We start from the raw sequence: 27,334 nt of genomic DNA on the forward strand, positions 1-27,334 counted from the left end.
ATCTCACCATTGCATTTAGAAACTATTGAAATGTTTGTTTCAAAGTCTTGAAATATAGTTTACCACTATAAATATGACTTTTTCTGACAAATACACTTGGAATAGATTAAAGATCAGTGATGCTCTCACTCATCTGCCAGAAAAACTTTCAATTGAAGTAGCTTTTCTCCCAACACAACTAGCTAAATGGCAGAGCGCTGAGAGCTGATGGATTGCCAAGTACTCACGCTAGAGGCTACCTATGGAGTGTTGTGAAGAATAGGAAGGAACAAAAGAAGTAAACTTCAACACACAATTGGTTGGCAACTTGATTTTGGTGTTTTTTCTGTATCTGAGAAACCAAAACTGCTTAAGATTCCCAATATAATTTGAAAGCTTCCTAAAATAGTTGTACAATTAATTTGAATTGAACTGACTGAATAGCCATCATTAGTTTGTGTAGGCAGGCATCCATTCGCTGTCAAAAAATGTGATGGGCTCATGCAGCAGCGATGATATTTATATTTACAAATGATATCCTGCTGTCTCTGTAGCAGTTGGAGAAATCATTTATTAAACAGCACCCTGCCGTTAGATATATGCCTTCCAAATTTGCTACTGAAGTTGAAGCTATTATTAGCATTGTACAAAGCAAATACATCTTAAAGTAACCTGACTTACTTGCAATCGTACTATTCTCATTTCTCACAATCCAATCTACATTTTGCACGTTATGCTAAGTGTAGACGACCACCTTTCAAAACACTTCAGTTCAATGTGTAAGCACATCCCTAAATTTCTAGTCACTTTAATAATCCACAAACACTCTAACCTTTCTGTCCTTAGCCTACACTTTTCCAGCATGTCACAATGGAAACCTAATATCAATGTACTACACAGCTTTTTGGATAACCTTTGAGACAGGCAATTTTAGAATTTCTGCTACTCCTTTATACATCTCTTGAGTGATCGTGTTTCTTCACTTCCTCTCATCATCCTCTTTGACTTTATACCATTTAAATGTCCTTTCTGACATTTAAAGTTTTCTGGACTCACTGCCAATATAGATGTCTTCCTTAATCTTGCACTGGAATAGCAGAAGAAATAATAAAAATCATCAACTTGAACCAATAATTCTGGAGTGTATGTTGGCACTCACGTCACACCCATACTTACCTTTCGCAGCCTCATGGCTCCTACGATTGCAGAAGGCATTACTGCAACAGCCAACCAACACAATGAGCCACAAATGGCAACTAAAAACCCAATGCTCTGGTCTTCTGGTATGACATTGGTAGTACTTTTCTACTGTCTCTAAATGATAAACAGGCATTTGAAAACAGTGACAATGTAATTTAATGACAAATTATAACTGATTGAAACATTAATACTAAAATTGAAAATGTATGATTTTAAATTAGTTACACATTTTGTATTGGAATTATTTATCTCCCATCCTCAAAGCATTTTTTTCTAATATTATTGACTTTATATATAGTGGATGTGAATGACCAAAGGGCAAATCACATACCAAAGTACTATTCAAAACATGATTATTTTAGATGCTATATGACTAAATTGCTTTGTACGTGGGTTAAAGTTACATTTCTCAGTATGTTAAACAATCACAAGGAACAAGAGTTCCTTTTATACTACTTGTTGGTTGCCAATGTATTAAATTGCATTTCCCTATAACTGGGATCAATTCTATGGGTACTATTTAAGAATGAAATAATCATAAGTGATATGATATAAAATAGTAACCAGAAATGTACAAACCCCATTTCCAGAAAAGTTAGGATATTTTCCAAAATGCAATAAAAACAAAAATCTGTGATATGTTAATTCACATGAACCTTTACTTAACTGACAAAAGTACAAAGAAAAGATTTTCAATAGTTTTACTGACCAACTTAATCATATTTTGTAAATATACACAAATTTAGAATTTGATGGCTGCAACACACTCAACAAAAGTTGAGTTAAAATAAGATTGAAAAGTGCACAGAATATTCAAGTAACACCGGTTTGGAAGACTCCACATTAAGCAGGCTAATTGGTAGCAGGTGAGGTATCATGACTGAGTGTAAAAGTAGCGTCCATCAAAGGCTCAGTCTTTGCAAGCAAGGATGGGTCGTGGCTCAACCCTTTGTGCCAAAATTCATGACAGAATTGTTAGTCAGTTCAAAAGGAACATTCTCAGCGCAAGATTGCAGAGAATTTAGGTCTTTCAACATCTACAGTACATAATATTGTGAAAAGATTCAGAGAATTCAGAGACATCTCAGTGCGTAAAGGGCAAGGTCGGAAACCACTGTTGAATGCATGTGATCTTCGAGTCCTCAGGCGGCACTGCCTAAGAAACCGTCATGCTACTGTGACAATTATAGCCACCTGGGATCGGGAGTACTTCAGAAAACCATTGTCACTCAACACAGTCCATCGCTGCATCCAGAAATGCAACTTGAAACTGTATTACGCAAGGAGGAAGCCATACATCAACTCTATGTAGAAACGCCGGCAAGTTCCCTGGGCCCGAGCTCATCTCAGATGGACCGAAAGACTGTGGAACCGTGTGCTGTGGTCAGATGAGTCCACATTTCAGCTAGTTTTCAGAAAAAACGGGCATCGAGCTCTCCGTGCCAAAGATGAAAATGACCATCCAGATTGTTATCAGCGAAAGGTGCAAAAGCCAGCATCTGTGATGGTATGGGGGTGCATCAGTGAGTTGCATGTATGTGAAGGTACCATTGACTCTAAGGCGTATATTAGGATTTTAGAGAGACATATGTTGCCATCAAGGCGACGTCTCTTCCCAGGACGTCCAAGCTTATTTCAGTAGGACAATGACAGACCACATTCTGCACGGGCTACAACAGCGTGGCTTTGTAGACACAGAGTGCGTGTGCTTGACTGGCCTGCTGCCAGTCCAGATCTATCTCCTATTGAAAATGTATGGCGCATCATAAAGAGGAGAATCAGACAACAGAGACCACAGACTGTTGAGCAGCTGAAGTCTTGTATCAAGCAAGAATGGACAAAATTTCCAGTAGCAAATCTACTACAATTAGTATCTTCAGTTCCAAATCAATTAAAAAGTGTTATTAAAAGGAAAGGTGATGTAACACAATGGTAAACATGCCTCTGTCCCAACTTTTGTTGAGTGTGTTGCAGCATCAAATTCTAAATTTGTGTATGTTTACAAAATACAATTAAATTGGTCAGTAAAACTATTGAAAATCTTTTCTTTGTACTTTTGTCAGTTAAATAAAAGGTTCACGTGAATTAACATATCACAGATTTTTGTTTTTATGGCATTTTGGAAAATATCCCAACTTTTCTGGAAATGGGGTTTGTATACCAAATGAATCAAGAAGACATTACAGCTTTTATGCAGAGTTTCACATGGTACTTTTCAATAAATAAGTAAGTCCAGGAACCATGAGGTTAGCAAAGCTGAAGAGAAAGAAAACAAGGTTAGTCAATGTCAGTGAAGAAAAGTAAAGAGCAAAGTGAATCACAACTAATGAAGAGCAGGAGAGAGAAAAGGTCAATGAAAAGAAGAAAAAAGGCAAATCAAAATGAATGATCAGTTCATGACAAACTTGGATTTAAAGCCGCAGGAAAAAAGGCAGTATGTAATTGGATAGAGAGAGAGTAACAGAAGTTTTGACAGGTATTTGGAAGGAACTGCTGTGCATTTCAAGTATTTTCTGATTTACTACAATTTTCATTCTATTTTAACTTTTCTGTCAGTGCATTTAATTTAATTGGCATGATGCAAATTTTAAAAGGCTTAGTACATTTTTATATGTAAAATAACACAAATTTATTGCAGCAGGTACTACGATAAATGATCTTAGTGATCCCCTAATATTAGGGTTTGCTTTAAGTATTCAGGAATTATGGTAATTACAATAAACCCTACCATCCAAAATATACTTTTAGTAGATGGCAAAATTTTATTTTCTAGCAATACATTAAAAGGCTTTTCTTGAAATTATTATATTTTTGTTCTATCAGACTAAAGTGGTGGCATAAATATGCAAAGTGCTTATGATAAATTGCAGCAAATTTTTGTACAGAACTGGCTATATATGACCATATTTAAAATTATACCAGTGTTTCTCTGTCCTGTATTCTTGTGGGAATATTTTTCATAGCTTGCTGTGGTCAATATCCTATATATACCTGTATATATACTACTGCAAATGCATGTTATCTGTTAAAGAAAAAATTATGTGTAATTCAAAATCAATAAGCAAAGCTAATCGTGCAAGAGAAAAAAAGCAAATAGTGCAATATTTCTTGTAGCTTATTTTGCCTTTGCCTTTACCTATGTGGGATCAATAAAGGACTGAAATATAATATTCTTCAAAATGCTAGTAGACATATTGGACTGAATGATTTTGAGTTCTGCAATTCTAAATTCTAGTTACAATTGTTAAACTCTAATGCGTTCACTGGGGTGCATGAGTCTGAATATTATTCACTTGATTGGTGAAGAACATTAATGTTCAATAAGCATGCTTCTGAGACAATGTATCTGTAAAGAACCTCTGAGATTTTTCAGAGGGAACGGCACTTTATTCCATGCTCCTATACAGCTGAAAATGACTTGTTGGCAAATGCTGTTTGACATTTTGAGGCTAGGTGCTTTGAAGGCATGTTATATTTTTCTGTTCTTTTAATAGTACAATATAAGCTTTCGCAGCTGCCTGGTATGTTAACTTAACCTATTTGTGCTTGCTTTGTCATGCAAGGTATACAAGCCTTTTTAGTCATTAATGTTTACAGTAACATTTTTGAAGTCAGAGCATGTAACTTCATTGCAACAAAGCTATGTGTCATTACAAGACCACATATGAGTTAGAGAACTAGTGAGACAGATCCAGTCCTTGCCTCCAACCTTCTAGTCTGATGAACTCCTCTGTGAGTTTTAAATTTGCTTTAAGAATTTTGTTTGAACTTAATCATATATCACTAAAGTTAAATGAAATTTGTTTAAACTATATCGTTAAAGGGAAGTACCTCCTCCTTGGTAGGGAGGGGGGACCTGCCGCTCTAACTAGTCTTTGAAGATTAGGTGGTTACAGTATAACTTCCCTTTAGTGAGGGTACCCATAGCTATCTATATCGGATAGGGCTTAAATCTTCGTTTGAGTTTAGGACTTCACGGTCAGCAAAACTAATACGATTCAGTTCAGAAGTTGTTCCTGTTTCACTTTACATTTCATCAAATGTACAAATCAGTGGTAGAATTTTTGTGTCTCCAAGCCTGTATTCCACCAGCATAGATACAGTTTTCCAGATAATTTATAAACCTGTGACACAATTAGGACAAGATAAAATCAGCAAAATCCTGACCAATGCCTAATATGCAGTAAAACTTACCCATCATTCAGTCAATGAAGCAAGAATGATTTTCAAATAGTCAGAATACGATCTGTACCATTTAAGTTTGATGGATTTCCAGAGGAGATTCTGGAAGACTTTATTGTATCTTTTGCTTAATGGAATAAAGTCTATCTGTTTGATTATTGTGAAGAGGGCAATAATTGCTTTCTCCATCCAGTGTTCCACAGGCCAAAGATTACTCTCTTAGAGTAATCCTATCTGTTATGGTTTGTAACACCAAAAACTGAACTAATTGGAAGGATAAGACAGAGAGTTTGTAATGGAAGTTTAACTTACAAACATTTGTAGTTTTTATATAAAGCATGCACATATCACATGGTAGTGTCATGACGTATGAAATTCACATGTTTTTACATATAACCATAATGAATTATTTAAGCAACAAAGCATGCTTAATGAAACAACATACATTATGTACAATTTTACTCAAATATTAGATAGATAGATTGATAGATAGATATGCATCCATTAGTCTCATGAGACCATGGATTTGCACCTTGGAAGGGTTCCAGGGCGCAGGCCTGGGCAAGGTTGTATGGAAGACCAGCAGTTGCCCATGCTGCAAGTCTCCCCTCTCCACAGCACCGATGTTGTCCAAGGGAAGGGCATTAGGACCCATACAGCTTGGCACCAGTGTCATTGCAGAGCAATGTGTGGTTAAGTGCCTTGCTCAAGGACACAACACACTGCCTCACCCAAGGCTCGAACTAGCAACCTGCAGATCGCTAAATGAATGCCTTAAACACTTGGCCACGCGCCAACACTATTCAAATATTACTGATATAGTAAATACACAACTCTCCTCTCTGCTTAGTTATAAACTCCAACTCAATATAGAACACATTTCAACTTATATACACTGAATATAATGTAATACAACTACTATGCAAATATCCACAGAATAGTAAAATTTAAATTGTCCCATTTGGACCTAAAGAATTAATCACTGTGGAGGATATCTTACTCTTGTGGGATAATATCTCTCCTGACAAGGAAGGTCTCTCGGCTTGGCAGGTGAGACTTGTGGCTGTGAAAACAATCTCAGGTTCTGTGGCCTCCTCCATGGTGGTTGTAGGAGTTGACTTTGAGACAGCAGGAAGTGGTTCTCACAGCTCTGGATACCTTTCTTCTGCTTTTCTCAGCTTTTCTCACTGAACCTACTTCGATCCTTGCTTCTCTCATTGTCCCAATCATAATCATGCTCCTGGTCCCAATCCCACTCATGCTCTCATTTCCACTCCCTTTCTTTATCGAGCTCCTTCTCTTTATCACACTCTTGTTTTTTTTTCCTTTTTCTTCTTTCCAGGATGTGCATCTTGATCTTGGGAAGATGTACTTAGTTCACTGGAGTATTCTCTTATTAATCCTACTATTACTTATAGATGACACCAGTGAACAACCCAACCAACAGCAACATCCTGCAGATAGTTCATGAAGCTACGTTTTCTTCTTCTTCTTTCAAATGTGATTCTACCACTAACCTGCATGTGATTGGAACCTGTGACTTACATTTGATGGTGTGTTTTTGGGCTGATTGAACAATCTGGAGCTTACTGTCTTCAAGGGAGTCCTGTGAGGTTTGGAGCAAGTGGGCAGCCTGGGGGCCTGGAAACCCAGAGAGCCCATCAGCAGCTTCATTACTTCTCTCTGATTCTGGTGTCAAGCAAGGCTGAGATCAACGAGGACAAGAGTAGATAACGGGCACTTTCTGCTGGTTTGACCAGTCTTCCTCTCCCTCTCACTAGCTGCTGTCAGAGGAAAGTGCGGGAGTCTCGGGGTCCACATTGCAAGGATTGATCGAGAAAGGCTGTGGACTCATTTAGGCAGACTTTGAGGTTCATGTCCCATGTGTTCCTGAAGTCAAGTTATCTATTTTTGCTGTTTTTAAGCAGTTTGATTGGTGCAGAATTTCTCTATGGCCTGCAGCGGGCTAACAGCACGGCATTGAACTGAACTAAATGGAATACTACTGGACTCCTAGTTTGACATTTGATATTCTTCAATAGGCGTTGTTCGCTTGCTTTTTGCCATTTGCACAATTTGTTCTTTTTTTGCATGTTGGGTTTTTGATGTTTTCTTGAACAGATTGCATGATGTCTCTTTGTTTCATGGCTGCCTGCAGGAGAACAAATCTCAGGGATGTATTCTGTAGACATATTTTAACAATAAATGTACTTTGAATATTTGAATCTTCTATTGCTCCCTTTACGACCTTATCTCTCCTCTTAGTTTCCTCATCCACAAGATCATCTAACAAATCCTTTGTTTTCGTATCTCAATTGACTTCTTTCTTTTTTGCCTTCCATTCATCAAGCTGGGCTTTGGTCTTTCCATCTAGTTTTACAAGCAACTTTATGTCTCCTATTTGAAGATCATGCTATAACCTTAATCCATGCAGAGTAGATTCTGGTTCTTTATACCCACAAAAGCTGAATGTTTGCAACTTTTCTGAAGCTCCTTGAACACTGTTCCAGCTTAAAACTAAGCCCCAATTTGCAAATAGCTGCCTGATTAACATATCAGAAGTTTTCTTGGATATGCTGCCTTCAAAAACTATTGTAGTCAGATCACTGATTTCTTCGCTTTCACAATTCCTCTGAACAACATGGTCCTCCTTGATCCAATATGATTTTCAACCATAGGCATTAGAGTTTACACCAACACATGTATTCCCTCTGTGGGGCAATGATTCATGGTGTATGGCATAGAGGCAGTTGTGGTATCTTCCAGCAGCTCTCTTAATTCACTTTCAGTTGGCTTTACTACAGGAGATGTGGCATGCAAATGGTGGATGCATCTCCAGTCAAGTTGTAGTTGTCTTGGCCAATCATGATTCCATAATACTGGCCCTGCTATTTTTACTACATACAATCCAAATGTGGCTTGTTGGTTGTTGTATTTCACTGTTACGGATGTCATTCCCACAGGAGCTATCTTTTCTCCAGTATAAGTTCTTTGTTGGATATTTGCAGTTCAGTATCTTTGAAATGTCATTCAAGTTCATTTTGTGGAATGATTAAAATAGCTGAACCAGTGTCTAATTTCACTTTAATTAATTTGCCGTTCACTTCTGGTGTAAGCCATATTTCTTTTCTTTCCTCCACTCCCTCCGCACTAATCCTAACCTTATTATTAAACCCGCTGATAAGGGGGGTGCTGTTGTAGTCCGGCGTACTGACCTCTACCTTGTCGAGGCACAGCGACAACTCGCGGATACCTCCTCTTATTTACCCCTCGATCGTGACCCCACTAAGGAGCACCAGGCCATTGTCTCCCACACTATCACCGACTTTATCCGCTCAGGGGATCTCCCATCCACTGCTACCAACCTTATAGTTCCCACACCTCACACTTCCCGTTTCTACCTCCTACCCAAGATCCACAAACCTGCCTGTCCTGGCCGACCTATTGTCTCAGCTTGCTCCTGCCCCACCGAACTCGTTTCTGCATACCTCGACACTGTTTTATCACCCCTTGTTCAATCCCTTCCGACCTATGTTCGTGACACTTCTCACGCTCTTAAACTTTTCGATGATTTTAAGTTCCCTGGCCCCCACCGCTTTATTTTCACCATGGATGTCCAGTCCTTATGTACTTCCATCCCCCATCAGGAAGGTCTCAAAGCTCTACGCTTCTTTTTGGATTCCAGACCTAATCAGTTCCCCTCTACCACCACTCTGCTCCGTCTAGCGGAATTAGTCCTTACTCTTAATAATTTCTCCTTTTGCTCCTCCCATTTCCTCCAAACTAAAGGTGTAGCTATGGGCACCCGTATGGGTCCTAGCTATGCCTGCCTTTTTGTTGGGTTTGTGGAACAATCTATGTTCCGTGCCTATTCTGGTATCTGTCCCCCACTTTTCCTTCACTACATCGACGATTGCATTGGCGCTGCTTCCTGCACGCATGCAGAACTCGTTGACTTTATTAACTTTGCCTCCAACTTTCACCCTGCCCTCAAGTTTACCTGGTCCATTTCCGACACCTCCCTCCCCTTTCTAGATCTTTCTGTCTCTGTCTCTGGAGACAGCTTATCCACTGATGTCTACTATAAGCCTACTGACTCTCACAGCTATCTGGACTATTCCTCTTCTCACCCTGTCTCTTGCAAAAACGCCATCCCCTTCTCGCAATTCCTCCGTCTCCGCCGCATCTGCTCTCAGGATGAGGCTTTTCATTCTAGGACGAGGGAGATGTCTTCATTTTTTAAAGAAAGGGGCTTCCCTTCCTCCACTATCAACTCTGCTCTTAAACGCACCTCCCCCATTTCACGTACATCAGCTCTCACTCCATCCTCCCACCACCCCACTAGGAATAGGGTTCCCCTGGTCCTCACCTACCACCCCACCAGCCTCCGGGTCCAACATATTATTCTCCGTAACTTCCACCACCTCCAACGGGATCCCACCAATAAGCACATCTTTCCCTCCCCCCCCCGCATTCCGCAGGGATCGCTCCCTACACAACTCCCTTGTCCATTCGTGCCCCCCATCCCTCCCCACTGATCTCCCTCCTGGCACTTATCCGTGTAAGCGGAACAAGTGCTACACATGCCCTTACACTTCCTCCCTTACCACCATTCAGGGCCCCAAACATTCCTTCCAGGTGAGGCAACACTTCACCTGTGAGTCGACTGGGGTGATATACTGCGTCCGGTGCTCCCGATGTGGCCTTTTATATATTGGTGAGACCCGACGCAGACTGGGAGACCGCTTTGCTGAACATCTATGCTCTGTCCGCCAGAGAAAGCAGGATCTCCCAGTGGCCACACATTTTAATTCCACATCCCATTCCCATTCTGACATGTCTATCCACGGCCTCCTCTACTGTAAAGATGAAGCCACACTCAGGTTGGAGGAACAACACCTTATATTCCGTCTGGGTAGCCTCCAACCTGATGGCATGAACATCGACTTCTCTAACTTCCACTAAGGCCCCACCTCCCCCTCATACCCCATCTGTTACTTATTTTTATGCACACATTCTTTCTCTCACTCTCCTTTTTCTCCCTCTGTCCCTCTGAATATACCTCTTGCCCATCCTCTGGGTCACCCCCCCCCTTGTCTTTCTTCCCGGACCTCCTGTCCCATGATCCTCTCGTATCCCCTTTTGCCTATCACCTGTCCAGCTCTCGGCTCTATCCCTCCCCCTCCTGTCTTCTCCTATCATTTTGCATCTCCCCCTCCCCCTCCAGCTTTCAAATCCCATACTCACTCTTCCTTCAGTTAGTCCTGACGAAGGGTTTCGGCCTGAAACGTCGACTGCGCCTCTTCCTATAGATGCTACTTGGCCTGCTGCGTTCACCAGCAACTTTGATGTACGTTGCTTGTTTTTCTTTTCTTTTGTTAGTTTTTACATTGTAAATCTCTAAGGTACTTAGTCCTGTGTCACTCTCATCATTATCAGATTTTTCATCAACAGAAATTTAACTTTTTGTCATCTTCTCTTCCCTGTATAGTCCATTTATTTTTGTCTACCTGACATTCTGTTTGTGTATGTCCTAATTTGATGTATTTTCTGCAAGTTCCGCCTTTAAAACTGCATTGATTTGGTGTATGCAAGCCCCTGCCATAAGAGTAACACATTTTCTTCATTGAGCTGGTTTCTGTTTGGACAACAATTTTATTCACTCTCATTTTCATTCCTAACTGCAACTCATTTGCATCTCTGACTGCTGTTTCTGTTGATAGAGTGATTTCAATTGCTCTTTTAAATATAAGTTGTGCTTCAATTAGGAGTCATTTTTGAATGTTTTCTTGTAAGATTCCACAAACTAAACAATCACTCAGCCCATCACTGAACTGTCAATGCTCAGACAACCTCTTCAATTCAACCATGTACGTTAAAATGGACTCCTCTTCCTTTTGATTCCACTTATGAAACCTAAAACATACTGTAATCAACAATGGTTTTGGTTCTAAATGTTCCTGCATTACTTTTATGATATCAGCAAAGCTCATTTCAACTGGTTTGGTTGGAGCAGTCAGACTCCTAAGCAAACTGTATACTTTGAAATCCAATTCATTCAGCAAAATTGGGACTCGCTTCCCATCAGCTATTCCATTTGCTGTAAAATACTGTTCAATCCAGTCAGTATACGTGAGCCAGTTATCTGTTGTGTAATCAAATTTGCCAATCTTAATGATGTACCCAACCATTTCTGCTCTTTTTAGTTAATGATTATTATCATCTGAAATTCACTGTTTATGAACTCGTGAATTTGTCCAGTATCTGCCTTTTTAAAAACTCGAACCTTTTCTCCTCTTGCAAAGAAAAAGTGCTGCTCCAAAGAAAAAAAATAGTGCTGCACTTTTTTTTTTAACTCAACCGCCTTGCTGCGCTTTTTCCAACTCGAATGCCTCACTGCACTTCAACAAGTAAGTAGTCATCTTGGCTTCATTTTAAAATACCTCATTGCCACTGTTATGTTTTGTAACTCCAACAAAATAAAAAAAACTAATCAAAAGAAAATCAAGGGAACCGGAAGATAACTTGTGTATGTTAAATTTTAGTTTAAGTGAGATGGCGATGTATCACATGGTAGCGTCATGACTTATGCCATTCAGTTATTTTTATATATAACCCATAATGAAACAATATGTTTACTCAAATACTACTGAAATATTAAACACACAACACTATCCAAGTATCAATGAATCACAAGATTGTGTTTATCCATCCAGGCTGTAGCACGTCTCTGCATTGTCCTGGATTGCATAGGTAGCACCTGTCAACATTACAACAATTCTTAACTTAGCGAGATGAGCTTGTGGGGATGGGGGTTCAGGAGGGCATCAGCCTGGCTTGCTCTCAGGTCAGCCATCAAGCATTTCATTCTACATGATTAATTTCATTCATTTTCATATAAGTTATCTCCAAAAAATTCTTCCCCTGGGTCCTCTAATGGTTTAGAGTAAAATGCAGTCAACATAATCAAAGATCCCACCCACTCTAAAGTTTTTCTATTTCCCCTTGTTCCATTGCGTAGAAGATACAAAAGCTTGAAGGCATGTACCACCAGGCTCAAAGGACAGATTTCATCCTGCTGTTTCTGTTACTAAATAGACCTCTTATACTTCTTATAAAACTCTGTCAAGTTGCCTCTCATCCTCCTTTGCTCCAAAGAACAAAGCTCCAGCTTGCTCAATCTTCTCTAAATAGAAAGTATGTTCTCTAAGCTGGGCAGCATCCTAGTAAATCTCCTCTGCACACTCTCTATAGTTTCCACAACCTTCTTAAAATAAGGCAACCAGAACTGAAAACAATACTCCAGGTACTAGAGTCATAGAGCACCACAATACTGAAACCATCCCTTTTAAACATCTAGTCCATGCCAAACTGCTGCTCTCCCTAGTCCCATTGACAGCAACACTGTTATTTTCCAAGCTCTGCGTACCGATCTGCTCATGAGTTCCTGTTACTACTGAGGGTCCTCCACAATAGGACAATCTCTCCATAATGTCTTCCCTTTCTGCAACTGTGATATTATCCTTGTTTATCAAAGCCTCTCCACCACCTCTTTCACATCCCTCCCTGTCCTTTTTGGAACACCTACACCCAAGAACATTCAGCAGCCATTCCTACCCTTGTGGCAGCCAAGTCTGAGTAATGACTACAACATCACAGCTTCATGCACTGGTCCATGCTCTAAATTCATCACCCTTGTCCTGATACATTTTGCATTAAAACAAATGCATTTCATCCCATCAGTCTGATTGAATTTGTGCCCTGCTCTTCCAAACAGTTTCTCTGGACATTGCATCTACATTTTCACCAACTGTTCCATCATCTGACTTATCATTCTGGTTCCCATCTTCCTGTCAAACTCTTCTCAACAGTTCTAACAAACCTGCTTGAAAGGACGTTGGTTCCTTTCAAGTTCAGCAGGTCATATCTTCCCCAAAAGAGATCCCAATGATCCACAAACTTGAAACTCTGTCCCCTGCACCAATTCTTCCACCGCACATTTATCTGCCATATTGTCTCATTCTTATCCTCAGTTGCATATGGCATAGGCAACACTCCAGAGATTACTGCCTTAGAGGTTCTGCATTTTAGCTTCCTTCCTGGAACCCTATATTCACTCTTCAGAACCTCATTCCTTTTTTTTAGCTACAATAGGTTGTTGGTACCAATATATACCATGACTTCCAACTGCTGACTCTCCTCCTTTAGAATCTTGTAGACCCTGTCTAAGAGGTCCCTAATCTTGGGACCTGGGAGGCAACATACCGTCTGAGTATCTCTTTCATATCCACGGAATCTGCTGTCTTTTCCCCTAACGGTTGAATCTTCCTTCACCTTCACTCTCTTCTTCTCCCTCCTTCTCTTCTGAGCCACAAAGCCAGATGCAATGGGTGCAATGCCAGAGGCCTGGTCTCTGTGGCTTTCCCCAGGTAATTCACCCCCCCCAACACACACACACACACTTCCCCCACCCCCACAGCAGTTACCAAAATGTTATACTTGTTATTGAGGAGAACAGCTATGGGGGTACTCTACACTATCTACCTATTCCCTTTCCTTCTCCTGACAGTCACCCAGCTGCCTACCTCTTGGAACTTAGGTGTGGCCGCCTTCATTCTCCTGAATGATCAGTATGTTACCCATCTGCAGCTACAGCCCCCTAACATGGCCGCAAGACTCTCCTGCCAGTCACTCAGCACCCTGACTTCCCACATCGTGCAGCAGGGTCACACCACACCATGGTACCACTTCCCTTGCTGCTTATCCGTCATCTCCTGGCTGGGTAAAAGGTCGTCTGTCGGACCGCTGTAAAAAATGAGAGTGGCCATATGTTAAGGGAAAGGGGGTGATGACTATAAGACCATAAGACATAGGAGCATAATTAGGCCATTCGGCCCAGTGAGCCTGCTCCACTATTCAATCATAACTGATTTATTATCCCTTTCAACCCCATTCTCCTGCCTTCTCCCAGTAACCTTTGATGCCCTTACTAATCTAAAATCTGTCAAACTCTGATTTAAATATACATAATGAGTTGGCTTTTACAGCTGTCTGTGGCAATGAATTCCAGAGATTCTCCGCCCAATGATTTAAGAAATTCCTCCTCACCTCTCTTCTAAAGGGACGTCCTTCTATTCTGAGGGTGTGCCCTCTAGTCCAAGACTCCCCTACTATTGGAAGCATCCTCTCCCTGTCTACTCTATCTAGGCTTTTCACTATTCCATAGGCTTCAATGAGATTCCCACACACTGTCCCCCGCCACCCCTTTTAAATTAGTGGCAAGCTAGACATTTCTACACAACCTGCAGTTTGTAAATTTTCAGAGCTTGTGAGATGCCGTCAGGAGAAATGGAACTAGAGAAGGGATTGCTTTTACTGCCAGAATGGAGTTTGTGCAATAATAGCCAACAGTGCATCTTTACTAGAAATGTAAGCGGAAGAATGACAGGTTTTGCCAAAACCTGTAGCATGACCTCCAGAACCATGATCTTCACAGTGTGATGCAGTAAGCTGGTCCTCACTGTGCACCAAAGTGAAACTCACAGATGTGTGCTGAGTCCAGCCACAATGCATTCAGTACCTGGTAGTAGATGAAATGGTCTAAGTGAAACTACAGCATGAATATTGTGCGTGTCTTAGACCAGGTCAAAGTTTTGGGGTTAATCATACAATTACCAGGGTCATCAAAGTTAACTGCCCTTAGCTGATGCTCAGGAGAGATGTCGGCAGGATGACGCATCCTCAGGAATTATTTGTCTCCTTTGATATTATCAACATTTTACACAGCAAAATGTATAATGTATAAAGAAAGAAGGTTGATAAGAGTTGAAGGAAACCTGGACTACAGTTTGTGGAAATCTTCAAAATTCACTTCTCCATAAGTGGCTGAACGATTTGCTGAGGTGAGCGAAGGTTTGTAATTAACAAGTTACATACGCCATCCTCATATTTTTCTCCTGCCAATGGTTTTGTCTGGCCACTAATCTCCAGGCTCTTTGCTTTATTTGAGTAATGGCTATAGAGTGAAGAATTCCTTCTGTGGACTTTCTTTCTACCAAGTATAAATTAATAATGTCTTGCTGAGAGTTAGGTCCAGAACTGGTAAATGGATTTATAAGACGTGTGTGTGTGTAATATGCACTGAGAGCTGAAGAAGAAGCTAGATGGAATAAGGATGGGAAAATGATAAACATAGTGTGGAAATTGAAGCAAAAAATAAATCTAGAAGGAACTGCTAGTTCTACAAGTTCTTACTGTGTAAAGAAATGTGTTTTCCTTCTGGCTGTTGTGGAAATGGCAAATAAAGTGGTAGGTGTTTTTCAGGTGACAATAAGTAGTGTACAACCATTGTGGGCATATGTTTAATGAAGTGTTGGAGCAGGGAGAATTGATAAGAGTGAGAGTATTGTGGATAATGGTGAGAACAGCAATGAATATACTTGCCCATATGATTTTTGGAGCTCTTATTGCACAGACCCCCGGCTTTGGTGATGATACTGACCCTCTCCCCCATGCACTTAGAGTCTAGGCAGATATGTAGCCAGAGAATTGTCCCATCAGTGCTGAAATATAGTATGTCTTTCTTACTGATTCGATTTTCAGAATGTTGGCATCAATGGAATGGCAAGAATTGATTGCTTATCCTGATTTACCCAGGAGAAGTTCGAAGTGAACAGTGAAGGTACACAATCTTTTTGGGAAGGGAATTTAGAACCAATGACAATGCAGGAATAGCTGTGCATTTCAAAATCCTGATGGTGTTGGATTTGGAGAGGAACATGTGGGTGATAATGTTCCCAAGCAGTAGGTAATACCATTGATACTCTTAGTGGTAGAGGCTACCGATGTTAGCAAGAAGATTTGGTCCAATAAATACAATTCATAATGTGGGGGTAAGTATTGGTGGAGGAAATTAATTATCAATAAAAAACTGGATGCTTTGTCTACTAGATCATGAGGAAGGCATCCAAAATGTTATTGTTTAAATGTGCAGAATCTCAATCATATCAAGAAAACCCTTTAGGGGATCTGACTTCTTCTCTATCCCCAGTGCACTTGAATTCATTTGAAGGTTCAAGTACTTTCTTATTTCACATTAAAGAATTCAAGAGGTGTTTGTAGAGTGGAGCACTGATCTTTGACATGTAAGTGTCAGGGGGTGTGGAAACTAAGAGCTGTATAGAGAGGAGAAGAAAAACAACATTAAAAAGGAAATGGATGGCAGTTCTATTAAGATACAAAAGCATGAAAGCATGTACCACCAAGCTCAAAGACAGCTTCTATCCCACTGTTATAAGACTCTTGAATGGACTTCTTGTAAGATAAGGATGAACCCCTGACCTTGCAGTCTACCTCGTCATGGCCTTTGCATCTTATTGTCTACCTACCCTCCACATTCTCTGTAAATGTAACACTGTATTCTGCATTCTGTTATTGCTTTTTCCCTTTGTTCTACCTTGACATGCTTAAGCTTTGTATTTATCTGTGTGGATGGCATGCAAAACAATGCTTTTCACAGTATCTCAGTATGTGTGCCAATTACAAGCCAATAACAAGTAATGATGATTTTGGGGATACAATCTGACATCAGAGGAGATGGTAAGGAGAAGAAGGCAAATTGTTATTTTTTTAAAAAAAGAACCGTGAACTGACAAATAAAAAGTAACAGTTTTTAATTAAACCTGCAACAAACAGAAGGAAATTGTGCCTGAACATCTGACAAAAATAAAGATTGTCAGATTAAGTGGTTGTGGAAGGTCTGTTGACAAACAATTGTAAAGCAATAACATTAAGAAAAAGCAAATTGTTGTCCAATTAGATTTTGTTGTTTTTGTCTGTTCATACCTTAGGATTATGATTTGTACATATTGGCAGAGGGAGATGGCTTAGTGGTTGATTTGAAGAATAAATGGTTGACTATTGTTACCAAGCTGGTTAATATTCAAGATCAGCACATTGTAACATGAATAAACAACCACTCTCACCTGCAATTACATAGATGAGTACGTCAGGACAAACAGGATAGATTGAATTTGTAAAATTGTTGAAAATATCTTAACCGAAAAGCAAAAGAATTGCAGGTACTAAAGATCAGAAATAAAAACAGAAAATGCCAAAAACAGCAGGTCAAGCAACATCTATGAAAAGAGAAACAACATTTCAGTTCAACGTTCTAGGAAATGTTAGAAATCAGACATGTTTTCTTTCTACAACTCATGCCTGATATGCTAATTATTTCCAGCATTTTCTGCATTATTATAAAGAATATGTGACTTCCAAAATATGTTTGTGCTCAATGACTTCATTGTATCCAAGTACTTTGTCCTTGTGGAACAAGAGTGGAATTAAATAAGTTAATTAGAACTACCTTCCAAGCGCCAGGCACTAGATAGAAAATGACTCAAGATTATTAAATTGGATGTATGTCGAGATATAAATGATCTTGTGTAATTACAAGAGGATGCCAATGCAAAGGACATGATAAATAAAGATTATTCAAACTTATTTCATTTAACTGGAGGGAAAACTTAGGCAAAAGGTTGAGCAGAGCAAGAGATGGATGACAATTGTCAGGATAGTTTCCACAAATTCACTTCAGGAAGCGAGTATATTTGCTTATGTTTAGTGCAAGAAAAATTTTATGTCAGTTAAATGGGAATCAAATTTTAAAATATGGGAATATATAAAATATGGTCAAGTAGTCAGGGCAGAAATTATGACATCTATAATTTTTTTTCCATTATATTAAGATATTACCTTCGTATAAAATTTACAGTAAGCCTTTCAAAAGGTTTACAGTAATCAATCAATGTAAAGTTTTTCAATATATTGCTGTGCCACTTAAAATTATTCTTCAAACCAATTAATGAAAAAAATACTTTTCCAATCATTTTCATCTAACTGTTGTGCCCTATTATTAAAATTGTCAATGCAGAATGCACATATGTAGTGAATACGGTCTAGTCCATCACGGGTAAAGCCTTCCCCATTGAGTACATCTACGCAAAATGTTATCACAGGAAAGTAGCATTCATCATCAGAGACCTCCACCAGCTAGGACATGCTCTCTTCTTGCTGCTGACATCAGGAAGAAGGTACATGAGCCTCAGGACTTACACCGCCAAGTTCAGGAATAGTTATTACCCCTCAATAAACAGGCTCTTGAACCAAAGGACATAACTTCACTCAACTTCACTAGCCCCACCATTGAAAATTTTCCTCAACCTATGGACTCACTTTCAAGGACTCTTCAGCTCATGATCTCAATATCTATTGTCAATTTATTTCTTTATTATTATATATTTTTCTTTCTATTGCACAAAGGTTGAACACCCAAGTTGATGCGATCTGTCATTGATTCTATTATGGTTATTATTCTATTATGGATTTATTGAGTATACCCGCAAGAAAATGAATCTTAGGGTTGTATATGTGACATACATGTACTTCGATAAAAAAAATTACAGTGCCTTTCAAATCTTACCCTTAAATGAGGCAGTTTTACAAGACTGAGGGCTTGAAGATTTTTCTTAGACACACAAAAGCTGTTATACATTGTTGTTGCGTGAATGAAGTCACTGGAGAAAGTACTGGTAGTTATGAAGAAGCTTCCTTATTTGACAAAACAAGGTACAGCAGGCATCATATTGAGGCCCTTTTGGTTGAAGGGTCTGCCTGTGCCCAGGACTACACACAATTTATATGCTAAAGATCAAAGAAAATTCAGGACAATTCAAACAAATCCACATTTACAATGCCCTCCTGAACTATACATGCAACAGTTAAAAATGTCTGGATCTTCCCACCATCACACTCACAACAAGCGTTAATCATTGTCACATCCATGAAATGGAATATTTATTGGACTCATGTATATGCAAACAATCAGCAGACTGCCCATTTCCTGGTCTGTCTGGTCTGTGATTCAAGGCTTTTAGGAACCTATTGTTCAGAGCTGCACTTTAAATCAAATCCACAATCTATATTCAGATCTGAAGACCAGTGTCCGAAGTTATCTACTAAGTGTGCTAAACCCAAAATATCGCTCTAACATATATTGCAGTACTTTAACAGGAGTAAGTTTTATTAAGTCTTAATAGCCATACAAAGTATTAAAATAATATTGTGAAGTTCTGAAATATAATCAGCTTTTCACCCGTTCCCCATATCCACACCCACCACCAACCTTGAAGTAACCTAATTTAGAAACTCACATACTGAGGAGGACATGTGATGCATTCTATTTTGCCCAGACTGACAATCCTTCAATGCTGTAGGCAACACTAGCTTGAACTGTCCCACCAGATTAGTGTCAGATTAGTATGGTTTTCTGAACATAACAAACACAACACTTTGAGCAGAGCTAAATAATGCTTTCATTAGATGGCCAACACATATAGGGCAGCATTTTTTTAATCTAAAGATAAATGAAGAAATTGTTTGGTTTTCATAGTTTGGGTAAGTTAACAGATGTAGTACAAAACAAAAACAATAGATCTGTATTATATTATAATATCAAATGGCTTATGAAAGCATTTTCAATAACTGCATGGCACCAAAGTGCATTGTGCAAGATTATTTTTAACCACAGACAAAGCATAATCTTTTAAAGTAATTTATTTAGATCATGAAATAAAGGAAAGTCTTTTATCCAATTAGTAGTAAAGGAGGTTAACACTTATTCCTAAACTCCATTTATGGACTCCACTTCCTGCAGTATTAATGTGGTTATTGCTCTAATGTAGGTAAATTATTTACATTCTTGAAAGGCCAACATTAAAACAATATATTAAGATACTAAAAGTAAATTGAAGACTTAGGAGATTTCTGATTCATTAGCACGCATTTTTAGCAGCCATAAGGATAAGGTCAACAATCGAAATGCAAAGCTCTGAACTGAGGGCATCATTATAGCTATCAAAAGTAAATGGTGTTCGATTGAATTGAATCATGTAAATGCAGCATAATTGATGTTATATTATAAAAATGTAATTTTGGAATAGCCTACAAGGATTAGTGTTTAAAAACAATTCTTGGGTTAAGATTGAGATCTATTTGCATTCGGATTTGGACCTGAAACATTCAGTATCTGAATGTCTAAAACAAAGAAAAATAGTATTTTCTTAGCTTCTGAAGGAAATATGAAAAATTTAAGGCAAACTATGGGTGTACGCCAACAGCTTCAGCAGTTCGAGGGCATGAATGCATGCACTTTCAGAAAAGCAATTAACAGAGTAGATTTATAGACGGCACGTAGCCTCAGAGTTTCTAATGTTTGGTGGATATTGCTTGCAGTAAGATGGGTTTTTTTCTGATTTTAATTTATAATTTAACTTAATTTGATAATTCTATGCCCTTGGGCCTCTATACTTTATGGGTTTATTCATTATGAAATCCATAAATACATAATACTGTGCCATTCACATTCAGAAGAATTTTAAAAAGCAAAAATAAGAGATATTGGTTTAAAAAGGGCTAAAATATTCTACTTATTTTAAATTGCAGTTTGACAAGTACAGTTTCCATCTGAATGCTTCAACATTCAATTGATATTCCTTCTCATGCTCTGCTAACAGTGCCATTACCTAGTTTAAAATTGATGTAATATTCTACTTAGTTAATGCATTAACACAGGGACGAGAATCTTTAGTACTGGTATGGTATTAAATTATAAGTCTGCCCTGCCTGGATGTTTCCTCGTCGAGAATAGTTCAGCCATCTTAGAGGGATCTCCATGTTGCTCACCCTCTCATCATTCCTGTTGTATACCATTGCACAAAATCTAAATTAATCCCTTCACACCCTTCCCCCAACACCAATGTTCATGCCACATATTACCAATTTTTTGAGAGGCAATTTTAATAATATTTTAATCAGTTGATTCTATTAACACTAAGATCTTCTATTTCACTGATTGCAGTTGAGCTTGAAAGTAAGCAGAACATTTCCAAAATAGCTTTCTTTTCCAGTGAATTCAATTGCTCTCAAAAGAAACCAACATATACAATGCTTGGTGCCCTCATACATTGGCATTACTTTTCATTATTTGTCAGAATCTGTTTTTCTGAAAAAGCTGACCTGCATTTCAGTTTCTAGAACCTTGTACAACCTTGCATCAACACTGCCTCTGAGGTAAACCCCAAGAGACTCCCACATATCCCTTTTCAAATTCTCTAATATTTGCAAGTATAATTAGCTGTCAAGTGGAAGACAGTACAACGAACTGGCCCTTACCTTGTCTTCTGGGGAGCGTGGCTTATTCTGATTGTTGAAGGTCACTGCTGTTGTGATTGGTTATTTTAGAAACTGCAGCTGCTTTTCCCATTGGTTAGCTGTCTGGTGTCCAGTTTCAAATATCCTGGTTATATGGAGAGCACGTGGAAGAGGTTCTTTCTCTCTCTCCCTTTATTTAAGGCAAGTGGTGCACATGGCCATTGGGAAGGTATGCTCTGTGCACGCTTTTAACTAAATATGTTTGTTGTATATTCAGCTTTGTAGTTTCTGTAACTTGTAGAACATACATGTTTGATTGAAATCTTGCTGTTTGTAAATAAATAGTTAATATACCTATTTACACTCAGTGTTTTCTGTCTGAATTGCCAGATCCACGAACCTGATTCATCATTACATTTTGGTGCTGTGGTGAGCCGGGGTCTGGCTTCTTGAGCAATAATACATTTCTTTATCAGATTATTCAGAAGAATGGACCCTCCCTCCCATATGAGAGATGCAGAGCCCCAGTTTGGACAGATAATAGCTCAGGCTTTGAAAGTCTTGCTAACCTACTGATGGGTTAGTGGATGTCAGTAATTTGGTCAGACCAGTTAGATATCACCAAGCTTCAAATGGGACACCATATTATTTCCACACTTAAATCATTGGGTTTTCCCAGGACAAAGGATTGCTGGCAGGATGCCTTCAGGCTTTTTGCAGTGATTACAAGACATCAGTATAAAACGATAAGGAGTCTTAAGAATGAATAGGAAAATATTAGTCAATGCTGTATTAATCTGAGAGAATCTCTATTGATGGCTCAGAGTAGGGCTAAAAAGTTAGAGGATAGGAGTACAGAGATAGCTTGTCAGCTAATGAAACCACAGCACTTAGACTCAGTGTGCTGAGCTCTTTGGCAGCCTGACCCTGTTAAGGTTCGAGCCATGATGAGGTGAGCTGATGATCCCTCTGTGGGGCTGGGAGATGGGAATGTCCGGTTGGATGATGAAAATGAATGAGAGAGGGTAGCACAGACCCTTCATTTTAATCCCCAAGATGCTCAACTTCTCCATCACGGGTCCAAAACAGTACAGGCTAGGCCAGTGATCGCGCGTTCCCACACACACCTTGGAGGGCATCAGTCTACATCTTCTTCCTCTCAGGAGGAGAAGGAGGATCAGGAATGTGTAGGGGATAGCGTTATTGGCATACAACAGAGGTCAGGGAGTTCTCCGCCAAGGAATTAGCGAGTTTAGTGTCTAGGTACAGACAAAAGGATGTGGCCACTTGGTTATTGAGGATATGACATGAGGGGGGTACTGGAGTGAGCCTATCTAAGAGAGAGATGGGTGTGTTGGGGAGCCTATCATCCCAACACGCGGTCAATACCACCCTGAGAATGCTGCTTGCCTCCTCTGAGCATTATGCATCATGATGGGGTTCAGATAACAGCAGTGGTTAAACTTAGGTATCCTATTTTTACTGAGTGGAATTTAAAACCCAAGCAGAATGGAGCACTACTGTGGTATCCCGCCAGAGGATATTGAATTAACTTCTGGAACAATAGGACACGTGGCTACAGCAGTGATTTTTCCAATAAAAGGGGCAGTGCTGTCTTTAATAGCACCAGCTGTTGGTTATCTCGACAAGTTCAAGTCTGGGGAACATGAGGTCATCATAACAACCACGATGGTACACCCAAGAGAATTGACCAAAAATCACATGTCACCACCTTTTTCCTTACCCGAGTTCACAGCTCGATCCATTCTGAAAATTGTAAATTCTCCTGGTCTGACCGGGGCATCTGGCATGTTCACAGTTAGCCAAACGTTGGTGCAGCAAACAGTTAAGATCTGCCTCAATTGCTTCTGATACAGCAGCCTTGCCCTGAGGTCACCAAACTTACTTTCCAGTGATTGCAGTTTCGCCAACAAGATGCTGGGTAGAGGAGGCCTTGTTCCTTTACATTTCAGCCTGAGATTGATCACTGCTCTCCTTCCACACTTTTGGTCATGGCAATGACCCTTAAAGGCACTGCACTTAATTGCTCTGCACTCCATCGTCGATCGTGAGATCTGAAGAGCATTAATGTAATTTTGAAGTCCGCTGTTAAGAGGAAATTTACATGCTGCAGATAGCAGCGAAATAATTCAAAAGAAGTATATTTAGGAGTAAATCGGGAACAGTTTTCTGAAGCCCACAGAAAGATGCCTACGATCACCAGCACCCTCTCGAATATCCAAACTGGAGTAAGAAAGCGAAGATTAGATGCTTCCGGAATTATTTTCCCTACATGGTCATTGTATACCGCGTTTACCTGACATTTCTATCAATTTCACCCATTAGACCCTGCCCCTCCCTCCCAGTTTTGCCACTCACTACACAATAGAGCAATGTAAAGGGACCAACTATCAACCCATATCCCTTTCAGACAATCTGGGAATGCCAAATAGACGGTATCCATGGTTAGGAATGAACCCTGGTTTGTGGAGCTGTGTGGTGGCAGCTCCAAGAGCTGTGTCACTGGGCCATCAATCACATCTTCCTCTGTATTGGTCTGTAACAAGTACTTTAAATCTTTACCTTCAGTAAAGATAAATTATCTTCAAGAATGGACTGTTTACTTATTTCTTGTAATGCCATCTGTTTTTTACCTGGTGACACTGTATGCAATCTGATTTTATATACCACTTCCCCACACCCATATTTCCTATTAAAATTGTTGGAATCAATTCCTGGAACTCCTTCCATAGTGTGCCATCATCTCTTCCATGGTAATTAGGAATGGGTGATCGTTGTTGGCTTTGCAGATGTTCTGTAAATGAACAAAAATGAACTCTTACCTCATTGGAGGATTTGCCAGCTTAGTTACTAAACCAAACAGCTATCTTTCTCCCAAAGGTATATTCTCATCAGTCTCCCTATATTCCTCTCACCTGAATAAAAGCTTTGACAGACAGGCACGCTCACTAATTCAGTCCCATGATCTGAATTTTAATTTGCACATCCTTGCTCTGCTGCTCTGTGAATTTAATGACTTGGAAACAAGATTCAACTTAACTGCAATAAATTTAAACACTAATTGTGCCAAGATTCTGCATGATACCATATTCAGAAATTATGAAAACTGACAACTAGTTACAGCAATTTCCAGCTACAGAGAACCTGTTGAAGCTTTTGTCATGATAGGAATCTGTAATAAGGAAAATCTTTCGGAAGGAAGGGCTAGAGGGTTTAGTATGTTTCTTTGATGGGGAATGTTTCCACAGACACTGATCTTTTTGTGATTAATTTTAACTTTTACCACCTGGAGTTTTAATGGCTTATAATTGCTAAACTTCTGGAATGATTTTAGTTATGTGGGTTTGATGTTGCTTTGTTAGGATAGAAGGATTATTGCCATTTGGACAATTGCCAGAAACATATTTTTATTGTTATACACTCATTATGGTACCCACAAGATAATATTCTGCACATTTCTGGCAATGTAGTTTCCAACTTTACCTCATTAGTTTCAAGCATGTATTTGTAAATAAACCTCAGAGACCTGGAATTATATTAACCCATGTCTCAAAACTGAGAAATAGGTTTAAAATTGAACTCCTTTCTGCTTTAGCTTAGACTCTTAGCCATTTGATTAAACAAGTTAATGGCTCTGCTAAAGCAGTTGAGTAAGTAATTTGGTTCAAATGGTTTCTTATTCAGCAATTGCAATGTTTTCTTAAATTGATTTACTGTTTAATATAAGCATGTGTTAAATTGGATCATGAGGAAAGGAATACAGAATTATTCTCCTTTTGAGACTTTTTTGTACAAACATGGACAGTGATAGGAACAACTGAATATCTGCTGCAAGTTAATGGTCTTCAAATTCTTGCAGTAGCTGACAAAATAAAGAAATCAATCTCACAAAGAAAAAGCTTAAGTGGCTTGAAATAATTTCATGTAACGTAGTGCTTTTGTGCACTATATAACAAATTTTAATTCAAAACCTTACCTGTAGTTTGTTTTGGATGACAAATTTGCTCCAGGTCCTCTACACACATGACTTATTCCCAGAGGTATCGATTCATGTATTTTGGCATTAAATATAGTTTAACACATAATGTGCATTGGCCCATTGCATGTCACTGCTTTCGTACAAACTAATTTATCAGCTAAACAATGTGAAGAAAGCCAAGGCTGCCTAGACAGCACAAGCTGTCTCGCATTATGGATTAGAAATTCCTATGCATCTGGACTTTGAACTGTGCTACATACAAAATTTGGTTCTTAGTTTCAACAACTGTATTGGGTGCTTGTGCGTAGTTCTGTGGTGGGAATGGGGTGTATGTGGGGAAGAAATGGAGAAACGGCAAATGATCTGCATGCTTCCACATATACACATGGTTTTGAGAGCCCGAGCTTGCTCCCGCATGACCAAATCTGTTCATGCACAGGGATAATCTGAATGCAAGTGAACCCACTGCAATTTACATTTTGTAAGGTCAGCTAAAGGCAAACTTTCTGGAGTATTTATTTGGTTATCTTGGCTTTATTTATTTTATGCTTATAGCTCATTCTGATTTTGTTTTGTTTAATGCAACTTAATTAATTCAATACACATCATTTTAATTAACTCTTCTAAAGTGAAGCCCATCATACTTAATAAGAGTATAATGAAAGCTCTGTTGTGCCAAGCACCAATCAAGCCTGCTGTACCATTAAATAAGATTAGAGGTGGTCCTGTGTCTCAAGTTCACTTTCCTGTCTGATCACCATATCCTCTGATTCATCTCGTGTTCAAAATTCTATCAACTTGTCGGAGACAATTATATCATACTCTGTCAATGACTCAGAGGCTTGTTGGTGATTAATTCGTACAAATGGTACCTGCAGACAAGTGCTGTTTGATCTCTGAACTCTTAACAATTACATCATTATACATGCAATAATACACCATCTTAGTGACATAGAAGAGGAGCATTTCGCCCAATTGATATTCTATTGGCTCACAAACAATCCTATTCTCCAATGATTTGAACTCTACTCTGTTTTCCCTATACTCCTTCCAGATTCTACCACTCGCCTGAACTAGGGGGTCAATTTAATTACCACTATGAATATCCTTGGGCTGTGAGAGGAATTCCGCATGGATACAGGGAAGGTGTTAACTCCACACAAGATCAAGATTTCACCTGCATTTCTGGGGTTATGGGACAACAGCTCTGCTAGCTGTGCCATTGTTTCACTCTTTGAACCTGAAGCTGAATTTGTAACTTAACCTCCAGACTTCCGCGAAATCCTTTTGCTGCCAGATATGGTCAAGCAATGAAGATTCTTTTAATCCCCCAGTGTGAAGAAAAACTTCAAGCTGAGATGGCTGTGATAAGAGGGAACAGGAGAAGGAGTGCCCTTGGCTTGCAGTAGGGTCTGCTCCCCACTCTGTTCATCTGGGACAACAGATCTTCTAAATGTACTCCATAAGGTGCAAACATCATGAACTGCCTCATATCTAGGGAAGCGCTGGGTGAAATCCCCCATTTGCAGCAGCAACAACTGTAGCCACAATGGCCTGCCAATGCACTAAATATTTTATTCGGCATGCCCATCAGCGTACTCCCATTGGCTACTCCATCAAAGTCCTCACCTGCAGCCTCTGGTTGGGGAAAACTAGCAGCTTGCCTAGCTTCTCTGCATGTCCTAGCTACCGGCCGGCCTTATTTGCTAGATCAACACCCACGCAACCCACTGTGAATTTAATCCCTGGCTTTCAAAAGTG

This window comes from Mobula hypostoma, chromosome 15, assembly GCF_963921235.1.
Source record: "Mobula hypostoma chromosome 15, sMobHyp1.1, whole genome shotgun sequence".
Classification (NCBI taxonomy): Eukaryota; Metazoa; Chordata; class Chondrichthyes; order Myliobatiformes; family Myliobatidae; genus Mobula; species Mobula hypostoma.